The sequence below is a fragment of the Pipistrellus kuhlii genome, unplaced genomic scaffold, assembly GCF_014108245.1.
Source record: "Pipistrellus kuhlii isolate mPipKuh1 unplaced genomic scaffold, mPipKuh1.p scaffold_m20_p_1, whole genome shotgun sequence".
Lineage (NCBI taxonomy): Eukaryota > Metazoa > Chordata > Mammalia > Chiroptera > Vespertilionidae > Pipistrellus > Pipistrellus kuhlii.
In genome coordinates, this window is record NW_023425404.1 from 46,253,325 (window position 1) to 46,280,817 (window position 27,493).

The window sequence follows — 27,493 nt, forward strand, 5'->3', positions numbered from 1 at the left end:
TCAATTTGGGAGTGTCTGGATCTGTTCCATTTGATCCCAAAAGCTGTCAGCAGTCGTGTTTTTACCATAGAGGCCAGCGAAGTAGAGGAAGCTAGTCTGAAGACAGAGAAGACTGAAACAGAAGCAACAAAGGAGCAAGGCCAGTAACAGGGGCAGACCTAACAGCACTTGGGCTTCTGTCCATTCCTGAAACCTAGCTATATTCACAATCTTAGGCTTCAAAATAGCTCTCTTGTTTCCATTCCCTTGCAATGTGACTTTGAAGCTCCTCCCCACAAAAAGGTGAAATCTTTTTCTCCACTTCCTGAATATGGAGTGTTTTGGCCATGGGACATGCAGCAAATATGACATAAAGAGACCTCTTGTTGTTCTTGGAAGCCTGCAGCCTCCATTTGAGCAAGCCTGAGCTAGCCTGGTGTGTGATACAAGATACATTGCTCAGCCTCCCCATCATCCTGGCTGCCAACCTGCCAACCCAGAAGCAGCTCTGCGTAGCTGACCAGCAGCTGAGAGCAGATGTGTGGATAAGTCTACCCAACACAAGGAAAAGCACTACTAAGATGAATCCAGTCCAAAAGGTTGTTTTAAGCCACTAAGTTTTAAAAGGGTTTATTATACTCACCTTTGTATTCCATAACATATCCCTTGAGTGAGGTTTTTTCCTTACAAGCAAGAGTCTTAATAACTCACATTTTCATTCAAAAACATTTTATCTTCACAGAAGCCCAAAGAATATTCAAACATTCAAATAAGTTTAAACATTTTGCTCCACTGAGTTAAAAAATATATGGAGACCTGTCTGGTTTGGCTCAGTGGGTACAGCGTCGGCCTGCAGACTGAAGGGTCCTCGGTTCAATTCCAGCCAAGGGCACATGTCCAGGTTGGGGGCTCAATCCCCAGTGTGGGGCATGCAGGAGACAGCCAATCAATGATTCTCTGTCATCATTGATGTTTCTATCTCTCCCTCTCCCTTCCTCTTTGAAATCAATAAAAATATATTTAAATATATACATATATATATATACACACACACACACACACACACACACATATATATATATATATATATATATATATATATATATATATATATATCACTATTCACACAATTGCATTTTCTCCTTTCCTAGACTCCAAGATCATCTCCTCTGTAGCTTATCAATTTTTAGCATATATGTGCTGCCAAAATAAACATACCATTTCCCTTTCATAAAATAGATTATGATCTAACCTCTGCTTATTTGTTCTAGCATAAACTCCTGCTGCTTTTATCCTATAGGCAATGCTCCTGTCAAAGTAAGCTAACTTCAGTTTTCTGAATATTACATGCTCTCTATGCCTGTTTCTTTGCAAATGCTGTTCCACCTGCTTTCATTCAATAAATATTACTGAGTGCTGATTGTGGGCAAAGCCTATTATAGGTTCTGAGGAAACAACAGAAAGAGAGATGAGACCAAAATTCTATACTCTTCTCACATTCATAACTGTGACTGATTGCACTTTCATTCTAACTAAATTCAAGTTACAACTCCTCTGGAAAATGGTCATGGCCCCCTAGAATTAAATTACATATTCTAACTGTTCTATCATAGCACTTCTCATTATAACACATTATGTTTCTTCCTCTGAAAAATGGAGTTACAATAATTACCTGCTTTATTGAGTTGTAAGGATTTTTTTTTTTTTTGTGGATTCTTGTTTGTTGTGGGGATTTCTTTTACTTTTTAAACATGTTTTTATTGATTTTTTTTTTTTTAAGAGAGAGAGAGGGAGAGAGATAGATAGACAAACATCGACGTGAGAGAGAAACATAAATTGGTTGCTTCCTGCATGTACCCCAAATGGGGACCGAATCTGCAACCTGAGCATTTTCCCTGACTGGGAGTCAAACCAGTGACCTTTCAATGCATGGGATAATGCTCCAATCAACTGAGCCACATTGGGCAGGGCGAGTTGTAGGATTTTAAAAGCTTATTATATATTTGGTGCACAATCAATGTTGGCTATAATTATTGGCTAACTAGGAATCAGTATCCCAGGATTTTTATACCTACCACTCCCACAGTCTAGAATGCTTTGTCTGAAATCTCTGCTCAAATGTCACCTTATCAGTCAGAATTTTCTTCATCCCCCTAAAATATATCAATACTCCATGCCATTATGCCACTCTCCATCTCATACTCTGCTTGTTTTTCTTCAAGGCTTTACTACTTTATGATATCTTTTCATTTATTTTTCTGTCTCCCCCCAATCAAATGTAAACTCCATGGGAACAAGCATTCTTTTAGTCACTACTCTTCCCCAGAGCCTGGAAAAATGACTGGCAAAAGTAGATATTATATAAAATTCTCTAATTAGATCAGCATATGCAATAAATGTAGTTTCATTGAACTGTGATATTTTTTAAAGTTACATTGATTTTTATTTTCATCATAATAATCAAGGTGACAATGAGTTCAATCTTTGGTTAAGATTATGAATTATTTTTTATTTATTTTAATTTCTTAACATATTTTAAATCCCCAATATTCTATAATTCTATGCATTGCTTTTATAATGAGAAAAATAACTCTCATGGAATCTCTAATTATTCATTATGAAATCAGGAAAAATCTGGAGTATTTAAAAATATTTTTCCACCATCTAAGATAGTATGCTGTGCTTCCCATTTCTATTCATGGCTAGGAACCTACAGCTCACAAACTAGCCCTCAAGACTAAAGCTCACACTTGAAAACTGTATTCTCACTGCCATTACTTTCAGTCAATACTTAACAATTTTAACTATAACACTTCAATTAGAAAGTATTTCATTGATCTTAAAGTTCTGGTCAACAAGCAAAAACTCTCACTTCACCACTTTATAATAGCTATACACTGCTTATCTCCTTTCTCCAGTGAAGAGAAAACTAAGAAGCTGAAAATAAAACTAAGAGAGCATGAGACTGCACAAGTACAAAGAATAAAATTGGGTATTCAGGAGATGTTTCCACATTCATCAGGAGGGATTTGCACCTTAAGAAATACCTCCATTTTTGGTAGCCAATTAGCTGGTATATTTCTGTCACTTCTCTTGCTCCTGGAACACCTCCCAACATATTACCGGTAATTCTTTCACCTAAGAATTTAGGAGGGCAGGGGATAAAACTCAGAAACTTCAAGTTGCGGCCCAACATGGACAGTCTTTGCTAGCACTGTTACTATGGCAACTCTACTAAATCACAAGCTTGGATTAATGGGATGTGCTTTCATATATGTGTACAATAGATAAAGCCTATTAGTAACTAAGAGTATGCAGGACTGGCACAAGGGATACAGTCTCATTTTTAACAACCACTGTGGAACAGACTCCCAACTACTCAACATGGACATCAGTCATAGGAGAGGAAAGAGAGATCTTGGTGAATCACCCCACCCAGAACATAATAACCCTTCAATAAATGTGGATAAATCTTCTGCACTGTGTAAACTGTAAAACTGGTAGACACACAAGTGGTTTATACTAGTATAAGCCCAAATAATTATTTACACTATCACCAGCAAATTACCATGTTGCAAATGAGATCACACTTTTTTTTTAAATTAATTTGGCACCAGACTGCATGCTGGGGATCCAAAGATTTAAAGAAGGGTACTCCCTGTGGGTGAAGACAACACTGTAATCCAAAAGGAAACATCTTTGCGATACAAAGTGAGAAGCACTATAGCAGAGTTAGAGGTTATATTGTTTTCCCTCGGGCCAGAGAGCTTTAATCAAAGTTGGGAGAGTCTATAAATGGTTTTACAGCTACAGATTGCACCCACAGTTCCAGTTGGCCATCTCACAAAAGCCTGTCAATGACATAGTACTGAGTGAGCAAACACATGTGAATGGTTCAGTAGCTAACAACACAGCTACCCGTCTGTCTGCCTTCCGTAGACCAGGCATCAATCTCAAGGCAAATGACAGCATTGCTTAGCTTTTCTTTCCTATGATGTACCAACTCGATGACTGGAGAAACTTAGATCAAATGACCACCCTGCCTTCTATCAACACCACCCACCTGGGAAGCAAAAAGGTCAATGCACACAAGGAAGCACGCACATGACAGGCAGCCGCCTGCCCATGTCAGGCCACTCTTAAGTCCACCTGTTCTCTGCGGAAGCCCTGGCTTCAATCCAATGTTCATCTAGATGGGCTGCCAGTATCATCCCTACAGTTAGATGTACTACTGATCCACCTTTTTAAATCTAACATAAAGCTTTAAAAAATGTAAGCCTGTGTAGCATAAACCCCTTAAAAGATTACAATAATTAGAGATTCAGAGACATGTAAATATTTGTTAGTCAAACCAAATTTGTGTTGACTGGTATTTTCTCTGGAGCCCGACCATGTCATTATACTGAAATGTGATATATACAAAGCCTGAGTGACTGCAAGTGAAATAATGTGACCCTATATACACAGTGACAGTTTAACATTACATTTGCTTGAGTTATTTTTCTGTTAGACATCTCAAACAGTTTATTCAGAGCTTAGTACATTTTGTTTCCTAAACAAAACAATGAAGAACATAAAAAAAAAACTTAAATAGCAGTGCAACAATGAAGGATTTTAATTCCCTGACAAAGCTGAGAATTTGTGATTTTCAAGTCATCAGTATTTTCATTCATTCAACAAATATGCATTGGGTATTGTATTTATTAAAACACAATAAAAAATTAACTAAATATGTTACAGCATCTATTTGTACTTTTATTTTTATTTTTTAAATAAATCTTTATTGTTCAGATTATTACAAATGTGATCCTCTTCCCCCCCAATTGCTCTCCTCCACCAGGTTCCCACCCCACCCTCTGTCCTTTCCCCATCCCCCATTGTCCTCAGCCATAGGTGCACAGTATTTGTTCAGTCTCTTCCCGCACCCCCACTCCCCTTTTCCCTGAGAATCGTCAGTCCACTCCCCTTCCATACCTCTGATTCTATTATATTCACCAGTTAATATTGTTCATCAGATTTTTAAATTCCCTTGGTTTTTAGATACTCTTGTTGATAGCTACGTATTTGTTGATCATAATTTTTATCTTTATCTTCTTCCTCTTCCTAAATAACCTCCTTCAGCAATTCATATAATTCTGGTTTGGTGGTGATGAACTCTTTTAGCTTTTTTTTATTTGTGAAGCTCTTTATCTGTCCTTTGATTCTGAGTGATAGCTTTGCTGGGTAGATTATTTTTGGCTGTAGGTTCTTGTTATTCATCACCTTGAATATTTCTTGCCATTCCCGTCTGGCCTGCATGGTTTCTGTTGAGAAATCAGCTGACAATCTTATGGGTGCTCCTTTATAGGTCACTACCTGCTCTTCTCTTGCTGCTTTTAATATTCTCTCTTTGTCTTTTGCTCTTGGAATTTTAATTATGATATGTCTTGGTGTGGTCCTCCTTGGATTCCTTTTGTTTGGGGTTCTGCGGGCTTCCTGGACTTGTAAGTCTATTTCTTTCCCCAGGTGGGGGAAGTTTTCTGTCACTATTTCTTCAAGTACTCTTTCGGTATCTTGCTCTCTCTCTTCTGGAATCCCCATAATTCTGATGTTGGTTCGCTTGAAATTGTCCCAGAGGTTTCTTATACTATCTTCAACTTTCTGGATTCTCTTATCTTCTCCCTTCTGCAGAGGAGTGTCCTCTGGCTCTTTGTGTTCTAAATCTTTGTCTTGATTCTTGCAATCTTCCAGTCTGTTTTTAGGACTTTGTATAATATTTTTTATTTCAGACAATGTTTTCTTCATTTCTTGTTGATCCCTTATTATTTCTAGTTGCTCCCTTTTCATATCCTCATAGGTCTCATTTATTTTATCGGCCTTTTTTAGGATATTGTTGAATAACCTTATAATTGTAGTTTTGAACTCAATGTCCAATCTTTTCTTTTCCTCCATCTCCTTCCTTTGTGTCCTTCTTCTTGTCTGCATTTTAGTTGTTTCCCTGATTTGATGGAATAGCTTTGTGTGCTAGGTGTTCTGGTAGAACCCAGTAGCAAAGCCTTCCCAGTTACCTGTGGTGGACAGTCTTGGTGTAGCCCTTTGTGGGCTGTGTGTGCAGTCTTGTTGTTAAGCCTTGCTTATTGTTGGTATCACTGGGAAGCGTTGATCCCCAAACCAATTGGCTGTGAGGATCAGCAGTGTCTCAGCTAGGAGGGTTTCCGTACCCTGCTTGAATAGGGCGGGGTCTCGGGGTGGCGCAGACAATCTTTGGTTCCCTGTCAGTCTCGCCTTAGAAAAGTCCTGTTCCTGGAGACTTTTGGAAGATTGGTTGCAGGCGCGCACACCTCTTTGGTAAAGGCACAAACAAGCTTTGGGTTCCTGACAGTCCCTCCTTAGAGAAAGCCAGCCTCTGGGAGAGCTTCTGTGCTCAGCCAGAGATTGAGCGGAGTCTCAGATTGGTGCAGACAAACTGTTTTCCCTTGGGCTCCTCCCCAAGTCCTGCAATAATGGCCTCTGGCTTCACACACCTCTGAGAGATCTCTGCCCACTGCCTGACAGTCTGGCCTCTCCCTGTCTGGGGCCGTTTATCAGAGCAATAGGGTGATTCTGTTTTCCTCTCGGACAAGAAAGCCAGCCGCGTTAGCTGTTCGCCCTCTCCGCGCCAGGAGTAAGCCAGTAGCGAACTCAGCCCGGCCCGCCCTCTCTGCGTGCAGGGAGTAAGCCAGCAGCAATCTCGGTCCGGCCCTTCCTCTCCGCACCGGGATTAAGCCAGCGCCTTTTCACGCACACAGTTCTCCGTACCTTCACAGTTCCTGAGGTTCAGCATGCCTTCTCTCTCCTTCCCAGATGGCAGAGCCTCCTCTCAGCCAGCCGTCTGGCACTTCAGGGCAATGCCTCCCCTGTTTTTCAGTTCTAAATTCAAATTTGTTGTGGTAGGCTGCATTCGGGTGTCTACCCTATGCCGCCATCTTGGTTTCTTCTATTTGTACTTTTAAAACTATCTTTTAAATTCCCGTTATAAAAAGAGAATTTATACCACATAAAATTTTTTTTAGATAGGCAGCAGAACTTCTGTTTCTAGGCATGAGAATATTTCTTATCTTTTCACAATATGTATACATACTGATCACTGTGTTGTACACCTGAAGCTAATATAATGTTATATGTCAATTAAAGTTCAATAAAAAATAAACCAAAATTTTAAATTTAATTAAAAAAAACCCCAGAAGTTATGTAATATGATTCACTGAGAAGGACATCAACTATATAAAATTGCTGGGGGCAAAAAAGTTAATCTTTACCTAATAATAAGGCAACCATCCTGATAAATCAAAATTGAGGAAATCTGACCCCAAAAAATTAGTCTGGACTCTTCAAAATGAAAGACAAGAACCTGGAGAACTGTTCTAGAAAAAAGGAAATGAAAGAAACATGAAAATTAAATGCAAAGATTGAATCAGATGGGGTTGGGGGGAGAAACAGGGAAAAAGTTGTAGAGGACATTATTGGGGCAATTGGGAAATTATTAATTAATATGGACCTCATTTTGGATATTAGTATTGTGTCAACAATGTCTGCAATTAACACTCAAGTTGTTCAGGAAAAAATGTAGAGAAAAAGACAAAGCATTGGTGGCAAAATATTTACAAGGAACTAGGTAAAAGATGTGCATCTTCATTGACTATTTTTGCACTTCTATACATTTGAAATTTTCTCATAATAACATTAACCCATCTATTTATGTGTGTGATATTTAATATTATTGTTAACAAGTAACAATGTATCAGACTTTATACAATATTTTCCCCAGAAATTGAAGTACATAAATGAAAACTTCTAAATATAAAGGCTTCTTGCATTAAAACATGAGTCTGCAAATTATTCTACAGAAAACTTACATTTAATTGTTTTTCTGATGACTAGTTTGCTTTATCACAAAATTTTATTTTCTTCAGAATAGCAACCTTCTTTGAGAAATTAAAATATGTTGTCATGAAAATCAATATGAAAACTACCTAAATTATAAAAATAAAAAGGAACATTTTCATCTCCTTACAGTGTAGAGTTCTTTTACAGCATGTAGAATTTACATATAAAATTTTTTTAATTCTACTGACTGCTTGAAGTTTTGCATGTTTTTTACCAAGCAATAACACAATTTTATCAGAATAAGAAACATTAATCAGATATCCTATTGATGCTCTTGTAACCACAGGAGTAATGACCAAATTTAACTTCCCTGTAACTTACTTCAATTAGAGGAGATTATGAGCTTTGATGACCACACATAAAGTTCCACAGAGGCCTGCTCCAGTTGATTTAAATAAACACAATCAAAATTAACAACTGGTTAATAGCCCAGAATGTCTTCTCATGTGGGATGTTACCCAAGATCTTTGAAACAATTATATTTTATTTGCATGCTCAAAGTAATTAAATCAACATACTGGTCAAAGAGTAACCTGGGTGGTACTCATTAACATCTATCATTTTAAAGTGATACACAAAAAAGCCAACCTACTTTTATGTTGTCCTTGGTAAATTCATATTGGTGCTGACACAAAGCAGAGCAACCAAGTGTTAACAGCACAACCTGGGTTTCTAGAAGATCAATTTAAAGAACTTTATTCATTATAAGAAACAAAATGAAATGGGATTCCCTGTGCCTACTTCCACTATTGCTCCAAAGAAGTTATGATATTCCATGGGAAATAATGTAATTACAGGATAAATTACTCTAATATGTCAAATTGCCAACGTGACAGTTGAATAGTCTACATATGCAAAACGAAACATTAGCACATGTTAACTTTGCCAGCCAGATATCCAGAAAACAAATCCTTTCTTCTCTGAAAAGTTTTATTCTTTAAAAGATTTATTTTTGAAGAAATTAAACATGAAAAACAATGGGAATTTTGGCTTTCACATTTCTCATTTTATTCATTTATTGTGGGATCTGTTGGTATTTAACAGTGAAATGATAACTAGAGAAATGCCATGAAGTTGTGAAATAAGAGTAAAAAGCATAAATTATACCACACTAAACAACAAAATAGGACTTGATAATAAAAATTAGCCAACGTGAAGACAGGAAGATGGCAGCCAAATAAGAAGACCTTTCTTGCACCTCCTCCCAGGGCCAGACTGGAAATACAACTACACTGGGGAACATTCACGAGGAATTACTAATTGAGTCCCACCTGAGGAGGAGACATATCAGGGAAGGACAGAAAACACCTGGAGACCAGAAGGAGGGCAAGGTCGTGAGAGAGGCTGGCCCAGCTTTCACAGGAGTCAGGCTGAGAGTAATGAAGGAGCTCTTGGCTGCAGGAAGGCTCTTTCCCTGAGAAGATCGAGGCCCAGAACCCTGGCTGGGCTCCATAGTCTGGAGCACCAGAGTTGAAACCAGGGCCCACGTGGAAGGCAGCAGGGCTGCTGGATATCAGGAAATCTGGAACTGGTCAGACATAAAGCTGCAGGTTTTATTTTTTGTTTTGTTTTTTTTTATTTTCAAAACCAAGTGCACGGGATTTTCATGAGCAGTGATTCACCTGAGGCTTCAGTGGAGGAAGGGTGGCACAGACTGAAGGTGCCTGAGGAGAGGCTGGATAGGAAGCATCATGGGAAGACATGGGAAAGAGGCAGCTGGGAGACGTGCATTCAGTCGCACAACTCCAAACCAAAACAGCCATTTTTCCTGAAAAGCTCTGGCCCATTCCAGTAGCCACAGTTCAGGAAAAGGAAAACCCTCCGCCCTAGGTGATACAACCCACTCCACCCTCAGGATCCCTGCCTGCCACACCCTGTACCTTTTTTTCTTTCTTTCTTTCTTTCTTTCTTTTTCTTTTTTAATTTCAGAGAGAGGAAGGGAGAAAGAGAAGGAGACAGAAACATCAATGATGAGAGAGAATCATCCGTCAGCTGCCTCCTGCATGCCCCTTACTCGGTATCCAGCCACCAAGGTGCATGTGCCCTGATCAGGTGTTGAACTGTGACCAGTGCTCAACCACTAAACCACATCTTGACTTTTGCAGAGAAGACAGCAGCAGAGGCCACGTCTACAGGTTTGAACAGTCTCAGGAAGGATCAGTCACTGATGTAGGGGTGGGGCTGACCACTAACCCGGGAACTTCATTGGTGCTTCCCCCTCAAGGAAGAGCTGATAGAAACTCCATGTCAAACGGTGATCCGACTAAGCTTAGGATCTCCGCTGAGCTGAGGGCAGAAAAATATTCTAGGTCATTCTCTGAGGAGCAGCTCTGGGACAACCATCACTTTCCCTGAAATATGAACAGCATCTCCCCCTAATAGGAGACTCTTTCAGAAACAGACTTTGAGTGATTAAGATTGACACCTGGCTAGCAGGCAGAGGCAGAGTCCAGGAAACCTGGGTAAGGCTGCTGACCCATCACTGGGCCCTGTGCTGCTAACTAGTCTTAGAGTGCAGCTTGGCCCCTCCTGCATGCGGCCAAGTCCTGTGGAGAAAGACAGAAACTGTGAATCGCTTGAAGCTGAGAGCTGAAGGAGGACAGTTTCTGACAGTGGTTAGCACCTAAGTACCTCCCAGGAAATCCAGAATTGGCAGACAAAACAGACAGCCTCAGTCATCAGAGGAGCAGGATCCAAAGGGAGCTCCAGGGACACTAAACTCTGCTGAGACAATTGCCACTTTATTTTTTATCTCCCATATCTGTCTTATTTATTTACTTATTATTTTAGTCTCTCTTTTTTCTTTCATAGACCTACTTTTTCCCTTCCCTTTTCTTATTTCTCCTGCTTTTTCTATTTTTCCTTTTCTTATTTTTTGTCTATCTGCTTTCTCCTCTATTTCCACTTACATAATTATTTTTTTTCTCTTTTATACCATTTCCTTCCCTTATTCTTTATTCTTTTCTTTTTTTTCACCTGTCTCTTCATCTTCCTTTTTCTTCCCCTTTTTTTTCTTCTCATATTTTATTTTGTTATTGTTCTCTTTTCTCCTTTTAATTCTCTCTTCTTTTGTGGTTTCTTTTGTTGTTGTTGTTGTAAGGATCTTGTGTATGTTTTGTTTTGTTTCTTGTTTTGTTTTGAGAGCATCTGCACAACAGCTCACACAATTTGGTCAGTGATGAGCCTCACAATCAGCCAGCCTGAGAGGAGATTCCTCCTACAAACAAAACAGCACTCAGATCCTAATTACAATAGTAGAGCCCACGTAACTCACACAAGGGACACCAAGCTTAGGGGATCTAAGATACTGCACCACTGGGTCCCACAAAACACTTACCACATAAAGCCTCCCCTCAAAGACTGGGAGGCATAGCAATTTGCTCTAATACATAGAAACAAATACAAAAGAACAGCAAAAATGGGTAGACAAAGAAACAACCCCCAAATGAAAGAAAAGAAGGAAACTCCTGAAAGAGAACTAAATGAAATGAAGGCAAGTGATTTACCAAATATAGAGTTCAAAGTAATGGTTATAAGGATGTTCATTTATAGAATGTCAAGAAAACTAGTGGGAATTACAACAACATGAAACAAGAATTAGAAACCTTAAATAAGATATCTAACATTAAGAAACACGAGAAGGAATCAAAGGTAGATTAAAATAGGCAGAATATCGAACCAGTGACTTGGAGGACAAGGTAGAAAAAAACAACACCACCAAAAAAAAAAAAAAAAACACACCCAATTAGAGCAGCAAAAAGAAAAAGAATTAAAAAGCAGGAGGATAGCTGGGACTGGTTTGGCTCAGTGGATAGAGCGTCGGCCTGCGGACTGAAGGGTCCCGGGTTTGATTCTGGTCAAGGGCATGTACCTTGGTTGCAGGCACATCCCCAGTGGGGGGTGTGCAAGAGGCAGCTGGTCGATGTTTCTCTCTCATCGACGTTTCTAACTCTCTGTCCCTCTCAATTCCTCTCTGTGTAAAATCAATAAAAATATATTTTTAAAAAAAAGAAAAAAAGCAGGAGGATAGTTGAAAGGAACTTTGGGACAACATAAAAAGTAACAACATTCACATCATAGGGGTACGAGAAAGAGAAGAAAGTGAGCAATAAATAATCTATTTAAAGAAATAATAACAGAAAACTTCCCTTACCTGGTGAAGGAAAACGTCACACAACTTCAAAAAGCAAAGAGTTCCAATCAAGATGAACCCAAAGTGATCCATTCCCCAAGACACATCATAATCAAAATGCCAAACATTAAAGACAAAGGAAGAATCTTAAAGGCAGCAAGAGAGAGACAGAAAATTACCTACAAGGGTGTACCCATTAGAATGTCAGATGATCCCAGAGAAAAGGGGGTAGGGGGTGCAGGAAACCTAATATATGCTGAGGGGAGATTATTCAACTTTAGGTGGTGAGCACACATTGCAATGTACAGATCTTATATCTTAGAAATATATACTTGAAATCTATGTGATCCTATTAACCAGTTTTACCCCAATAAATTTAATTTAAAAATTAAATAAGTAAATAATAAAGAAACTAAGCTGAGAATAAGGACCTTCTAAAAATTATAGATATATTTTTATATCTTATATAATAAACAGGAACATTCAAATAAATATTTCATAGATAATTTTTTTTAGTCTAACTTCTGACTTCTAACATTTGTACCTAGGATTTGACCCCAACCTCATGTTTTTATAATCATCAAAGACCTTAGAATAACTAAGTTGGAAAAAAGTTACAAAATACTTCGGAAAATGTATCCCAACTTTGAAATAATAATATTTCTAAATTAGTCAATATGCTTTTAAGAGCATGAGCTACTATTAAATAGGAAAGAATATTCAAAAGAGGAAATAAAAGTTATGTCCATAGAACTAATTTTAAAGATTAAATTTGGGAAATAGGAAATCTTGATTTAAAAAAATACAACACAAAACTTGAGACTCTGAGTTTTTATTAGATTTTCAAAGATAGTAAATACAATCACTTCAAGGGGTGTGGTATTTGCAAATTAGGTCAATATACTTAAGTTTTATTGGCAGGAAATATGCAGTGTAGCTTTGAAAAGCTTCACAATGATTTATGGTGTATCTAAATCTTTCCTTGGAGCCATGGGAAGCTGGATTTCACTTTCAGTTCTCACCCTCACTTTTTTTTGTTCTTTTGAGTGTTGTTTTTTTTTTTCCTCCTTTTTTACTTATTCATTTATTTTAATTAAGATTAAGAGCATTCTGCCCAGAAGTAAAAATATGTGTGGTCAATTCAAGAGCTTGGTTACCCCAGTATCTCCATCTAGTGGGCACTGAGATTATAAAGCTTATTTTATCCAATAAGTTCCTGACTTCCAAGTTTATCAAGCAAAATAAATGTAAGAAAGGAAGAAAAAAGAAAGGCAGCAGGTATTTTCCTGTAACTGTCGATCAGCAATACCAGGAGAGTCATGTTACATCTTTATAACAAGTACCTAAACCCCCAGTGGTCCAATATTGCCAAAGTTTGAATATAGCTTTCCAGTGTTGTTTTATCCATTAATGATTTTGTTGTCACTAAGATCTAGAATCTTGAAAAATCTATTAGAAAATTTAGATATCATATAAGTGTGAGTTTAATTATTATTAGGCAATGCTTCATAAAACAATAGTCATAAAATGCTTTATCTCTTAGATCATAAAATGTTTAGTGTGATAAAGGGCCTCAAAGATTTAATAGCCTAAATTCACTTATTTTACTAGTGAGTAAACAGACCTAGAGACAGAGCCTTCCCCTTGGTACCAAAACTGGAAACTGGAAACACAGAATTCAGGCCCAGGTCTATTTTTCAGTCCCATACTCCTCAGAGTAAAAAATAAAAAAGCAATCTCCCAGGAGAAAACACTGTTTTCTCTGAAACAAAGTATTAATTTTATGTTTCTCTTTATCTCATTCAAATATAATATTAATAATAGACAAAAATGACTGTTTTTCAGATAATGATGATGATGGTGATGACAATTTACTAATTTACTAGTAATCCAAAATAATTAATTACCTCCTTTATGCCAGCCATTGTAAAAAGTGCTCACAAGAAAGTGATACATACCAAAACAACTACTAGATTTAATAAATGAATTCAGCAATGTAGCAGAATACAATGTGGATTGGTAGAATCAACATCATTAAAATGTCCAAAAGCAATTTATAGATTCAATGCAACCCTTACTAAAATAGCAATGGCATAGTTCACAGATCTAGAACAAACACTCCAAAAATTTACATGACTCAAGAAAGACCCCGAACAGCCACAGCAATCTTGAGAAAGAAGAGCAAAGTTGGAAGGAATCACAATACCAGATATTAAGCTATACTACAAAGCTACTATAATCAAAACAGCCTGGTACTGACACAAGAACAGTGAAACAAAACAGAAAATCCAGAAATTGAACCAACCCATTATGCTCAATTAATGTTTTACAAATGGAGTCTCTTCAATAAATGTTGTTGTGAAAATTGGACAGGCATATGCAAAAATGAAACTAGACTACCAACTAACACCATACACAAGAATCAACTCAAAATACTAGTAGATAAAAGACTTAAACATTAGTCACAAAACCATGAAAATCCTAGAAAAAAAACATAGGCAGCAAAATATCAGACATTTTATGGAGAAGAATCATCACAGATTCCTGGCCTAGGGCAAGAGAAACCAATAAAAAAATAAACAAATAGGACTACATCAAACTAAAAAGCTTCTACACAGCAAAAGAAACCATCATCAAATTGAAAAGGGAACACACGGTATGGGAAAAATATATTTGCCAATGATACATCTAATAAGGGATTAATTTCCAAAATATATAAAGTACTTATACAAGTCAACAAAAGGAAGACAAACAATCCAATTGAAAAAATGAGCAGAGGACCTGAACAGACACTTCTCCAAAGAGTACCTACAAATGTCCAATAGACATATGAAAAAACGTTCAAGTCACTAATCATCAGAGAGATGCAAATTAAAATGACAATGAGGAAACACCTTACACTTGTCAGATTGGTTGCCATCAATAAATTAACAAATAAGCGCTGGGGAGGATGTGGGGAAAAGGAACCCTCATGTACTGCTGGTGAGAATGTAGACTGGTGCAGCCACTATGGAAAATAGTATGGGGTTACCTCAAAAAATTAAAAATGGAACTGCCATTTGACCCAGTGATTCCAATATATCCTAAGAATCTTGAAACACCAATCAGGAAGAATATATGAACCCTTACATTCATAGCAGCACAATTTACAATAGCTACTAGTAAGATCTGGAAATATCCCAAGTGCTCATCAATAGATGAGTGGATGTAAAAGCTGTGGTACATTTACACCATGGAAAACTATGCTGCTATATAAAAGAAGGATCTACTACCCTTTGAGACAGCATGGAGAGACCTGGAGATGATTATGCTAAGTGAAATAAGCAAAATAGAAAAAGAAAAATATTACATGATCTCACTTATATGTGCAATCAATGAATACATTAACTGATGAATAAAATAGAACCAGAGGCATGGAAACATGGAACAGAATGACAAATCTCAGAGGGAACATAATTTTCAGATATATCACCTGAGGCAAGAGAAACAAAGGAAAAAATAAACAAATGGGAGGGAGGGGCAGGAAGAGTTTAACAAAATAACATATGTATACTAGTGGTGCAGTGCATGAAATTCATGCACAGGGGTGTGTCTTCCTCAGTCCAGCCTGAACCCTCTCCAATCTGGGACCTCTTGAGGGATGCCGAACTGTCCGTTTAGACCAGATCCCTCTCACAATCCAGGACTGCCGGCTCCCAACTGCTCGCCTGCCTGCCTTCCTGATTGCCTCTAACTGCTTCTGCCTGCCAGCCTAATCACCCCCTAATCACTCCCCTGCCAGCCTGACTGATGCCTAACTGCTCCCTGCCAGGCTTATTGCACCTAACTGCCATCCCCTGCAGGCCTGGTCACTCCTAACTGCCCTCCCCTGCAGTCCTGCATCCCCCACAACTGCCCTTCCCTGCAGACCCCATCACCCCCAAATTCCCTACTCTGCCAGCCTGGTCACCCCTAAATGCCCTTCCCTGCAGGTTTGATTGCCTCCAACTTCCCTCCCCTGCAGGCCTGGTCCCTCCCAACTGCCATCCTCTGCTGGCCATATTGTGGCAGCCATCTTTGACCACATGAGGGCAGCCATTTGTGTGTTGGAGTGACGGTCAACTTGCATATTACTCTTTTATTAGATAGGACAGAGGCCTGGTGCATGGGTGGGGCCACCTAGTTTGCCCTGAAGTGTGTCCCAGATCAGGGTGGGGAATCCCTTGGGTGTGGTGTGACCTGGGTGAGGGGCCTGTGCTGGTTTGCAGGCCAGCCACACCCTCAGTGATCCAAGCTGAGGCCCTGGTATTTGGGATTTATTTATGTTCTATAATTAAAACCTTGTAGCCTTGAGTGGAGGCCAGGGCTGGCCAGGAAGCTTGGCTTCCTCCTTCACCAGGAAAACACAAGCCTCCTGCTCTCTCCAGCTCCATGGCCACCTCCATTTTTGTTGGGATTTATTTATGTTTTATAACTGAAACTTTGTAGTCTTGAGCAGAGGCCAGGGCACGCCAGAGTGGGAGGGAAGCTTGGCTTCCTCCATCACCAGGGGGAACTCAAGCCTCCTGCTCTCTCCAGCTCTGTGGCTGTAGCCATCTTGGTTGGATTAATTTACATACCCACTCCTGATTGGTTGGTGGGCATGGCTTGTGGGCATAGCAGAGGTACGGTCAATTTGCAGGTTTCTTTTTATTAGTGTAGATATACATTGCCCATAAACACAAAAAATAGGGTGTTGAAGGTGGGGCAAGGTGGGAATGCAGCGGTGGGAGTCAGAAAGAAGAAAAAACATAGAGACATTTGTAATACTCTCAACAATGAAAATAATTTTAAAAAAATAAAAGAGGAGAAACCAAGATGGCAGCATAGGGTAGACACCCGAATGCAGCCTACCACAACAAATTTGAATTTAGAACTGAAAAACAGGGGAGGGATTGCCCTGAAGCACCGGACAGCTAGCTGAGGGGAGGCTCTGCCATCTGGGAAGGAGAGAGAAGGCACGCTGAACCTCAGGAACTGTGAAGGTACGGAGAACTGTGTGCGCGAAAAGGCGCTGGCTTACTCCTGGCGCAGGGAGAGGAAGGGCTGGACAGAGATTGCTGCTGGCGGACTCCCGGAGCGCGGAGAGGGCAAGCCGGGCTGAGTTCGCTACTGGCTTACTCCCAGTGCGCGGAGAGGGCAGACAGCTAACGCGCAACTGGCTTTCTTGTTCAAGAGGAAAACAGAATCACCCTATTGCTCTGATAGACGGCCCCAGACAGGGAGAGGCCAGACTGTCAGGCAGTGGGCAGAGATCTCTCAGAGGTGTGTGAAGCCAGAGGCCATTATTGCAGGACTTGGGGAGGAGCCCAAGGGAAAACAGTTTGTCTGCACCAACCTGAGACTCCGCCCAATCTCTGGCTGAGCACAGAAGCTCTCCCAGAGGCTGGCTTTCTCTAAGGAGGGACTGTCAGGAACCCAAAGCTTGTTTGTGCCTTTACCAAAGAGGTGTGCGCGCCTGCAACCAATCTTACGAAACTCTCCGAGAACAGGTCTTTTCTAAGGCGAGACTGACAGGGAACCAAAGCTTGTCTGCGCCACCCCGAGACGCCGCCCTATCCAAGCAGAGTACAGAAGCCCTCCTAGCTGAGACACTGCTGATCCTCACAGCCAATTGGTTTGGAGATCAAAGCTTCCCAGTGATACCAACAATAAGCAAGGCTTAACAACAAGACTGCACACACAGCCCACAAAGGGCTACACCAAGACTGTCCACTGCAGGTAACTGGGAAGGCTTTGCTACTGGGTTCTACCAGAACACCTAGCACACAAAGCTATTCCATCAAATCAGGGAAACAACTAAAATGCAGACAAGAAGAAGGACACAAAGGAAGGAGATGGAGGAAAAGAAAAGATTGGACATTGAGTTCAAAACTACAATTATAAGGTTATTCAACAATATCCTAAAAAAGGCCGATAAAATAAATGAGACCTATGAGGATATGAAAAGGGAGCAACTAGAAATAATAAGGGATCAACAAGAAATGAAGAAAACATTGTCTGAAATAAAAAATATTATACACAGTCCTAAAAACAGACTGGAAGATCACAAGAATCAAGACAAAGATTTAGAACACAAAGAGCCAGAGGACACTCCTCTGCAGAAGGGAGAAGATAAGAGAATCCAGAAAGTTGAAGATAGTATAAGAAACCTCTGGGACAATTTCAAGCAAAACAACATCAGAATTATGGGGATTCCAGAAGAGAGAGAGCAAGATACAGAAAGAATATTGAAAGAAATAGTGACAGAAAACTTCCCCCACCTGGGGAAAGAAATAGACTTACAAGTCCAGGAAGCCCGCAGAACCCCAAACAAAAGGAATCCAAGGAGGACCACACCAAGACACATCATAATTAAAATTCCAAGAGCAAAAGACAAAGAGAGAATATTAAAAGCAGCAAGAGAAAAGCAGGTAGTTACCTATAAAGGAACACCCATAAGATTGTCAGCTGATTTCTCAACAGAAACCATGCAGGCCAGACGGGAATGGCAAGAAATATTCAAGGTGATGAATAGCAAGAACCTACAGCCAAAAATAATCTACCCAGCAAAGCTATCACTCAGAATCAAAGGACAGTTAAAGAGCTTCACAAATAAAAAAAGCTAAAAGAGTTCATCACTGCTGAACCAGAATTATATGAATTGCTGAAGGGGGTTATTTAGGAAGGGGAAGAAGATAAAGATAAAAATTATGAACAACAAATATGTAACTATCAACAAGTGAATCTAAAAACCAAGGGAATTAAAAAAATCTGATGAACAATATTAACTGGTGAATATAATAGAATCAGAGGTATGGAAGGGGAGTGGACTGACGATTCTCGGGGAAAAGGGGAGTGAGGGTGCGGGAAGAGACTGAACAAAAACTGTGCACCTATGGATGAGGACAATGGGGAATGGGGAAAGGACAGAGGGTGGGGTGGGAACCTGGTGGAGGGGAGCAATTGAGGGGGGGAAGAGAATCACATTTGTAATAATCTGAACAATAAAGATTTATTTAAAAAATAAATAAATAAAAAATAAAAAATAAAAAATAAAAAAATAAAAGAGATACAATTATTTCTTTCTCAGGAAGAAACATTTTTAAGGTTATTGACTATTAGTCAGACTGGCTACATTTCTTTTACTCTTAACAGACTTATATGTACTTAAAGATTTAATAAGGCAGTTACCACTGCCTCCCCCAAGCCCTTGAATGGCTGAATGTACCTGAGCCCATCCACCCATAACTGTGCCCTCCAGTTTTGCTGTGATGTTGCTGTTGTTGTTTGGTCTAGACCTTAAAGAGAAGTAAAAACAATATTAACATGTTATAAAAGTGAAATCTGCCATATCTCTTTGATATAACATAAGAGCCAAGTAGGTATTCCTATAGTGAGGCTCCAGAAAGTCTCTGAGAGGCAAGACTCTGGTCTAAGAAACTGGCAGTCAGACCTTACTTGACAGAGTTAAGTGGCCTGGTAGATGAATCATTGCAAATTTTTTTTTTAAATTTTCCTAGTGCTAAACAGTGCTAAGATATATTATTATTTAAAAGTATATATCTTGCTTCACAAATACTATTATTAGAATGTTCCTGCTTATAATACAAATCAGTCACAATTTTAGTTCCTCTGAGTATCTAAAGGTACAAGGTCAAACATGTGGTAGACCAGAGCCATGGTGTTTGTTTAATGAAGCAGATGGCCTTTTTCTGAAAAATTCTTTAAAAAAAATCTCTGCATCTGTCAGAGGCTATTTTGTGTCCAAGTACTTTACTTAAAAATGAAATGAAAGGGTGTAGAATATTTTCAACTCAAGGAAGATAAATTCAAAGTATATACAATTATCCCATCCTATGTGTTTGTTTAAATATAACTAAAGTGGTGTTTGCTTCAGGAGTATTAGCCTAAAAGAAGTCAAGTTTAAAAGGAGAGGTATTTGCAACATATATTAATGCTTAATATCTAGAGTTCTTATGGACTAATAAAATTATGATTGCCGAAACAGGTTTGGCTCTGTGGATAGAGCGTTGACCTGCGGACTGAAAGATCCCAGGTTTGATTCCGGTCAAGGGCATTTACCTTGGTTGTGGGCATATCCCCAGTAGGGGGTGTGCAGGAGGCAGCTGACTGATGTCTCTCTCTTATTGATGTTTCTAACTCTCTAGCCTTCTCTCTTCTTCTCTGTAAAAAAACAATAAAGTACATATTTTTTAAATTATTATTAATGAACAATTAAGAAGAAAATGAGCTCATTAGATATACAATGAAGTCCAAAATATGCAAGTGACTGACAAAAGATATGGAAAAAATGTTTAAACTATCTAATAATCAAAGCTATGTCCTTGGGGAGAACCCAAAATGACAGCATAGGTAAACACCTAAACTCCTGCCTTACACAACAATTTCAAAACTACAACCAAAGACAAAAAATCTATCACCCAGAACCATGGGAAAGCTGGCTGAGCGGAAGTTCTACAACTAGAAGGAAAGAGAAAAGAGCATTCAGGGCACAAACACAGCAAAACTGAAGTCCAAAAGTGCACGTGATCCGGGCTGGGGGCGGGCATTGCTTTCTTCAACTTGAAGGGAGTCAAGCTCCTGATTTCTCTGAAATCAGTTTCTAGGAAGACATGCGGGAACCAAACTCCTACAGGGGGAAGCTGGACTGTCTGCCATTGGGTCGGAAAGTGAGGGTGGATTGCTTGCAGAGCTGTGTGCAGGAATAATCACTTGCTGTGCTGGGGTGCGAGACACAGGGATGTGGTCAGAGGCGTGGAGATGGCTGGCTGGTAGCCATAGCTTTTTGCCCTGCCCTAGCCTGGTGACGCCCTAAGACCCCACCCTGCACAACCTAAAAACCCACACAAGCTCCAAGCAGCAGCTTTTGCATATGAATGGCCTTCCCTACCGCAGCTTAACCTAACAAACTTGCAACCCGGTTTAGACAGCTCAAAACTTCCAAAGCCCAAGCAAAGAGGAGAAAACTGTAGTTTTTGTTACAGCTCCTGCAGGGTGGGCTCAGACGTAGTTGACCTGCACCCCATTGGAGATCTAGAAGCCAGTGTACCTAATGGTTAGTATGAGACACCAGATTTCAACTCCTCACATCCATAAGTGACACATTCAAGAGGCAAACTCAGTGAGCACCAAAGCCCCACTGAAACAAGTCCTGCACCATAAGCGTGTCTCCAGTGCAGCAGTTCTTCCGTTATAGACACAGTGGGTCCCCACAGCCAATTGTCCTGGAGGTCAATTCCTCCCAGTATACCAACAGCAGTCAAGGCTTAACTACACCAAGACTTTGCACTCAGCCCACAAAGGGATGTGCCAAGAGAGTCCACCTCAGGTGACTGGAGAGGCTGAGCTACTGGCCCCTACAGGTCACCTACTACACAAAGACACTCCATCAGCACAGGGAAGCAACCAAAATGTGGAGACACAGAAACATGTCACAAATGAAAGAAACGGAAGAAAGCAAACTATAGGACGACACAGAGTTCAGAACCATATTTATAAGGTTACTCGAGAATCTTCTAAAAACTGCTGAGAAACTTGATGAGGCCTTTAAAGACCTTAATGAAAATGCCACACACACACACACACACACACACACAAAAAAAAAAAAAAAAAAAAAAAAAAAAAAGGAAAAGGACCAGTTAGAAATTAAGCATACACTGTCTGAAATAAAGAATATACAGAAACTCAACTGTAGATCAAGTACCCCATGAATCAAACCAAAGATCTGAAATATGAAGAAACAAAACAAACCCAACCAGAAAACAAAAAGAAAAAAGGATTAAAAAAATATGAAGATAGTGTAAGGAGCCTCTGGGACAACTTTAAGCATACCAACATTCAAATTTTTGGGGTACCAGAAGAAGAGAGAGGGAAAAATATTGAAAGCCTATTAAAAGAAATAATGACAGAAAACTTTCCCTACCTGGTGAAAAAACTAGACTTACACGTTCAGGAAGTGCACAGAACCCGAAACAAGAGGAATCCAATGAGGACCACACCAAGATACATCATAATTAAAATACCAAGGGCAAAAGACAAAAGGAGAATCTTGAAAGCAGCAAGAATAAAACAGTTACCTATAAGGGAGTACCCATACAACTGTCAGCTGATTTCTCAACAGAAACTATGCAGGCCAGATGGCAGTAGCAAGAAATATTCAAAATGATGAATAGGTTCTAGCAAGAACCTACAACCAAGATTATTCTACCCAGCAAAGCTATCATTCAGAATTGAAGGTCAGACAAAGAGCTTCACAGACAAGAAAAAGTGAAAGGAGTTCATCACCACCAAACCAGGATTACATGAAATGCTGAAGGGTATTCTTTAGGAAGAGGAAGAAGAAGAAAAAGGTAAAGATAAAAATTATGAACAACAAAAAGACATCTAATACATACCTACCAACAAGTGAATCAAAAAATCAAGTGAATAAAAAATCTGAAGAACATAATGGACTGGTGAATATAATAGAATCAGAGACATAAAAAGGGAGTGGACTGACAATTCTCAGGGGGAAAAGGGTCTGAGGGATGTGGGAAGAGGTTGGACAAAAATCTTACACCTATGGATGAAGACAGTGGCGGGGGTAAGGGCATGGGGTTGGGTGAGGAATCAGGTGGAGGAGAACTATGGGGGGGGGAGGGGTGAAGAAGAACATCTGTAATAATCTGAACAATAAAGGTTCCATGTTCATCAACAGGAAAAATTAATAGTATCTAATGTTATATGGAGAGACCTAGAATAGCCAACATAATATTGAAAAAAAATAAGTTGGAGGATTGATATTACCCAACTTTAAGACTTACTATAAAGAGATATTAATCAAAGACAGACTCATATAAATATAGTCTCAACCTATCTTTGACAGAGGAGCAAAAGTAATACAATGGAACAAAGATGGTTTTTTCAACAAGTGATGATGGAACAGTTGGATATCCATATACAACAACAACAACAAAAAATGGATCCAAACACAGACCTTACACCTTTACAAAAATTAACAAAATTAACAAAATGTAAAACATCTATACTAATAAAAGGGTAATATGCCAATTAGGCCAGATGAACCTACTATCTTCCAGACAAAGCTGCAGCATCTATTAGGGCCAAGGAGCGCTGGCAGCCACGGTGGCCAGCAGTGGCAGTAGCAGTGGGGTGATGGGGGCAGCACCTTCCTGTGATCAGCCTGGTCGCCTCCTGCAGAGGGAGGCCAGACTGTGGCTTAGGGGAGCGGGCCTAAACCATCAGTAGGACATCCCTTGAGGGCTCCTGGGCTGGACTGTGAGAGGGGGCAGGCCAGGCTAAGGGACTGCCCCCCCCGCCCTCAGGGCACAAATTTTTGTGCATTGGGCTTCTAATCACACTATAAAACTTCTAGAAAATGACACAAGAAAACCCCTAGCTGGCAGAGGATCTGGTGATGATGGCTTTGTGGTTTTTAGTCCTCACCTGAGGACCCTTTTTCTATTGATTTTAGAGAGAATGGAAGGGAAATGGGAAGGAAGAGAGAGAGAAAGATTGATGACACATCAATTACTTACCTCCCACATATGCCCCTCATGGGGCCAGGGATTTGAACCTGCAATCCAGGTATGTGCCCTTGACCAGGAATCGAACATGTGACCCTCTAGTACGCAAGCTGACACTCAAACCTCTGAACACACTGGCCAAGGTAACGACGACTTTTTAGATACAATACCAAAACTTGACATTTGTAAAAGTAAACATTTCTGCTCAGCAAAAGACAATGTCAAGAGAATAAAATGAGAAACCAGCCGAAACCGGTTTGGCTCAGTGGTAGAGTGTCGGTCTGCGGACTGAAAGGTCCCAGGTCCGATTCTGGTCAAAGGCATGTACCTTGGTTGCAGGCACATCTCCAGTAGGGGGTGTGCAAGAGGCAGCTGATCGATGATTCTCTCTCATCGATATTTCCAACTCTCTATCCCTCTCTCTTCCTCTCTGTAAAAAATCAATAAGGTAAATATTTTTTTTAAAAAATGAGAAACCACAGGTTAGGAGAAATATTTGCAAAAGATACATCTGATAAAGGACAGTTAACCAAAATATACAAAGAACTCTTAAAACTCAGCAATATGAAACAAAGAACCTGATTTAAAAAATGGACCAGAAACTTTGACAAACACCTCACCAAAGAAGACACCCAGATGATAAATAAGCATATGAAAAGATGCTCCACATCATATGTCATTGGGAAAATGCAAATTGAAACAACAAGATCCCAGTACATATCTATTTAAAAAAAAAAAAAAAAAAAAGGCCTAAATCAAGAACTCCAAATGCTGGTGAGGATCAGAGAACAGGAATTCTCATCCACCACCGGTGGGAATGCAAAATGGTACAGCTGCTTTGGAAGACATTTTGGCAATTTCACAGGTTCCAGTCATCGCTTCTGTACTATTCAACCGAGCCTTGCTTCCTAGAGCACATATACTCTTAGCAGCGGAGACTCTGCCAGTCTTGGTCTCTGTCAGATGAATCAGTACTCATAAAAAAACTGGAGTGTTTCAGAACATTCCCTATAGGCAGATAAGGGCTACTGTCTGAAAAGAAGCTTACATCTGTCCATCTGCATATCAAACATTGCAAGGCCTAAGAAATTAGAATTTCCCCCACAACCGGAAGGCTGTGCAGAGGCATCTGCAAGTAAGAAGTCATGTTGGGCCTCTATGTCCAGTGTTTCAGTTTGCATCTCTTTGTCCAGTGATTCTAAGACTGGCTTGGTGGTCACAGTGCTAACCTCACTCTCTTCAGTTTGAGTCTGGATATATGAGGCTGAAAATAACTCTTCGATATCACAATCAGTTGCGGGATTCTGAGTTGGGTCAGATGGGAGCTGGGTGTTAGGTTCAATATTCGTGTCAGACAACAGACTACAATTTTCCAGTGCCTGACCAGGCAGACTAATTGACAATGTTTTCTAAATCACTTAATAAATCTAGAGTTTGGGTCTGATTATCTGGCATGTTCTTTGAAGGAAGCATACTGTTGTGTGCACTGAGGTTTATAACTGGTGCAGATTTCTCAATATCTTGATTTAAAGTCTTAGGCTGGTTCTGGGGTAACAAACCATGAGTTACAGTCTCTCTACCAAGCTGCTGCTTATAATACTGTCTGTAGAAGCACTGCATGATGAATGGACACTCTCAAAAATGTCTCCACACATTACAGCTTGGTCCATCTGTACCCGGTTTTGTTGGACTTTGCATTCCACTGGTTCGAGTTTCTCTGGAGGTCCCACCTGACTGGAAACAGGCATCTAAAAACACATCAGTCTGAGCGGCTATAAATGAAGTTACCTTAGGACTGGGCAAAAACGTTTGAGTATGAACACAAACAGAAACTTGAGAACCAAATGTCAAATCAGTTTGAGAACAAGATGGTATAGAGAAATCGGGGCTTACCCACTGTGCAGAAGGTATTACCGTATTTTTCGGACCATAAGACGCACTTTTTTCCCCCCAGAAGTGGGGGGGGAAAGTCCCTGCGTCTTATGGTCCAAATATAGCCTACACATATACTTCAAAAAAAAAAGTTTTTTTACTTGCCCGGCTCTGTGTGGTCTCTGTGTGCTTTCCCGGCTCTAAAATGGTTCTAAATGCTGCTGTTTACTTTACAGGGTTGATTACATGTGTTCATGACTGTGATGTTGGGTTTTAATGCACATAAAATATTTTAGGACACTATTTGTTTCAGAATCTTTTTTTCTTCATTTCCCTTCTCTAAAAATTGGTGCGTCTTATGGTCCGGAGCGTCTTATGGTCCGAAAAATACGGTAAATGTTGGTTGTTGTAAGGCAGATCTGTCCGTACATTGAATAAAAAAAAAAAAAAATGCTGTGCTTTTGACATTTGCTCCCTAGTTCTTGTAAAGGATTCAACGGACTTTGATCCAAAGTTCATTTGAACACCTATATTTATTGGCTCACCAGCAAAAGGGTTCACCATTTTTGAAAGAGGGAGGTTCTCCTTAAGAGAGAGGGCCTCTGAATCAAGGCCAAGGATCAGGGTTCCTATTGACAAGACCAATTAGTGCACAGCACCAGAGACAGAGCTCTGATGGTGGACACCTAACACCACAGGCTGGGCCAAGAAGACAGGCATAGGAGAAAACTACAAAACAGGTAGTTTAACCAAAGCCACTTCTGAGGATATCTTGGCACTATTGTAAGAATCTGCTTTCTGGCATTAGGGCCACAAGAGTCTTCAAATGAAGCGACTAATTTTTATTTCTAAAATTTCTAATTCTTGAGTGCCTAATCTCAGGGTTGGTTGGTTGCTCAATGAGTCAATGGTCTTATTGGACAACTTCTGCTTGTGCAGGCAGTTTTCCATTTTCCTCTTCTTTCCAGGTGGACCCTGTGTTCTGCAGGGATCTGCGACCAGTTGGGTAGATGTGTAACTGTAATGCAGTTCTACTGGCAAAAGAACTACCACACGTGCATGAAGTTTTCCCCCATCCTCTGTGTGGCTCCAGTTTCCATTCAGTGCCATATGAATTGCTGCATTTACTACATTTATGCTTCTTTTCGGCGTACATTTTTATAAAATGCCATTTTACAAGAGAAATTTGAGAAGATGGTCTGTCAGGGCCCCTAGGGCCGTGGTCAGCAAACTGCAGCTCGCAAGCCACATGTGGCTCTTTGGCCCCTTGAGTGTGGATCTTCCACAAAATACCACAGCCTGGACGAGTCTATTTTGAAGAAATGGCGTTAGAAGAAGTTTAAGTTTAAAAAATTTGGCTTTCAAAATAAATTTCAATCGTTGTACTGTTGATATTTGGTTCTGTTGACTAAGGAGTTTGCCGACCACTGTTCTAGGGTATCCTTCAATTGAACGACATTAGAATTCCAGCACGGTTTTCAAATCCTTTCTTAATGTTGGATTTTCTATACCATCCTGCAGTAGGTGGCTCTTGACCAGGTGCATGTTGAATGTGGGGCTGCTGGACAGGATCTTGCTGCAGCTGCACACAGTGTACAAGGTATCGGTCTGCAGGGCCCAGACACCTTGCTTACCTCCCACTGGATCAATCCCCCTGCTGGTGACTGTCAGCAAGACCTACAGGCTGCTGCTTTGCTGAGCTGGCAGAGAGCTCAAGGCTGGTGCCTTTTAGTGATTGGGTGGCACACAGGCCTGAGGCAACAGCAGCTTCCCTCAGTTCTAGGGACAGGCAAGAGTACTCAAGGTCAGAGCCTGGGGTCCCACAGCAGTCGCTGCCTCAGAGGCCACCATGATTCCGCATAACCTGTAGCAGCTTTATTCATAATTGACAAAACTTGGAAGCAACAGAGATGTCCTTCAGTAGGATGGATAAATAAACTGTTTTACATCCAGACAATTAAATACTACTTAGAACTTAAAAAGGGCTGAGCTACCAACCATAACAAGACATGGAGGAAACTCAAATAGATATTACTAAGTGAAATATGTCAAGTCAATC

The 27,493-nt window shown here is 40.0% G+C and overlaps 1 protein-coding gene and 1 pseudogene across 3 annotated transcripts in view; both read right to left on the reverse strand.

Annotated features, from left to right (window-relative positions):
- Positions 1-27,285, reverse strand: LOC118702132 (annotated as a pseudogene).
- The window catches only part of GALK2 (galactokinase 2), a 142,429-nt gene that overhangs the window by 58,999 nt on the left and 55,937 nt on the right, over positions 1-27,493 (reverse strand). The window lies entirely within an intron of this gene.